The following is a 2090-nucleotide window of genomic DNA, read 5'->3' on the forward strand; positions in this document are numbered from 1 at the left end:
TGCATGTGGGCTTTCTCTAGTTGCATTGAGCGGGGGCTACTCTTCGTTGCGGTGTGTGGGTTTCTCATTGCGGTGGCTTCTCTTGCTGTGGAGCACGGGCTCCAGGCTCACGAGCTTCAGTAGTTGTGGCATGTGGGCTCAGTAGTTGTGGCTTGCGGGCTCTAGAGCACAGGCTCAGTAGTTGTGGTGCACGGGCTTAGTTGCTCCGCAGCCCATGGGATCTTCCCAGACCAGGGCTCGAACCCGTGTCCCCTGCATTGGCAGGTGGATTCTTAACCACTGCGCCACCAGGGAAGTCCAGATGCCCTGTATTTTTATTTTCTAAATCTGGCAACCCTAATCAATGTATAATTCATAACAAAATAGAAAATGGGTTCTCCAACATAATGATTTTGCTAAACATTGACCAAAAAATTCTCGCATCGTGGCTATGTGCATCATACTATATTAATCCCTTGGCCTGTTGTGTACAATCCCTTTCCAGCAGCCAGCCAGCCATCCTTGCTGGAATGTGGATAAGTGAACAATGTTGTCAGTGCCTTTTTACTCCAGAAGGGCCTCCCTCTCCGCAGGATGTTGAAGACACATTAATCCAAATTCTGCCATTGAACCGATTTTCCCAATTCTTGCTTTTTGTTAAGTATCATTTCATCTTTGAAATTTCAAGTGGCAAGTTTTAGTTAGAATACTGATGGTGTCTTACAGTACTTCATCAATATCATATACTTTTTCCTTAAAGAGATAATTAAAATTTTTTTGTCTTTGTCACTGTTACTTATTTATCTTATAATTGGAAGTTTATACCTTTTGACCACCTTCATCCAATCCCCTCTCCGTGGCCCCTCCCCCCCACGCCTGATAGCCACAAATCTGATCTTTTTTTCTATGAGGCAAACCTTCATTCATTTTGTATGTTATATTGCCAAGCACTCAGTTTATGCTACTAAAAACAGCTTGCTCTGGTTCTGTATCCTTCTTTCCTTCTTTTATAAATGCCCGTTAGGGATCTGAGTTTACCAGAGAACCCCAGGGTAGCTGCATTGGCATTTCAGATGTCTCTTGATGTCTTTCTCAGTTAAATCCCAACACAATAAATATCATTATAAGAAAATTTTCTAGACAGTAAAAAATTTTGCATGATTCATTATATGAATTAATTAATAATTAATATTATTAATTAATAATAATTAGTTAATAGCTGCTTTCAGGTATGTACTGAGTACTGTACATTTTATCATCATATTCAATTCTCATAACCCTATGAGATAGGTGCTACTTCTTCATTTTAAGGAAGAGGGAAACAAGACACAGAGAGGTAAAGCAACTTGCTCAAGGTCACACAGCTAGAAATTTGTAGAGCTAGGATATGGACATATCTCTCTCTCTGACTTCAGAATGATAACTTATGGCTGTTTTGTTATACTCTGCAAACAGTGCTTTCTTGCTCTGTCTTCAGTCAATCATGTGCAGTAATCATCTGATAGAGTTACTGCCCATATAAGAGAAATAAATGATTGATGTTCAAGTTCAAGCACAAGTTCTGTGTGACACTGCTCCTTGTTTCTCTCTCTTCACTAAGAGAAATTGATTGTGTGCTATCTGCCTTGTGGATGACAGGATAGCTGAGCTTTTCCTAGCAGGTTTGTTCTACTAGAAGTGATTTTTCTTCAGTAACTCTTATTCTCCACCTAGAAAGACTAGCCATCTAATTAGGTGCCATTATCATATTCCAAAGAATTAATTTTTAAAAAGCACATAAAACAAAGGCCCAGCATCCAGTGAAAGAAAGGGGGAATATATGTATTTGTGTATTCTTGATATTCCTTTCCCCTGCTGGGTTCAATTCCCTTTTGCTTGTGGATTTATTAACAGAAGCCGGATGTTGGCATTCTTTCTCCTCCAGATCCCTCAACCTGGAACCTGGTTTCTAGCAATGTGTTAATTTTACACCATTTTAGTTCATTAAAATAATTGGCAAGTTCCTTGAGTTCATCACAATGGGAGTTTACCTATTTTTAACTGTCTAAAACTTAATGTGGTGATACTATTTTTACTCAGAAGCTAATTCTTCATAAGTTATTTCTGAAAAA

The sequence above is a fragment of the Delphinus delphis genome, chromosome 3 (assembly GCF_949987515.2).
Source record: "Delphinus delphis chromosome 3, mDelDel1.2, whole genome shotgun sequence".
NCBI lineage: Eukaryota > Metazoa > Chordata > Mammalia > Artiodactyla > Delphinidae > Delphinus > Delphinus delphis.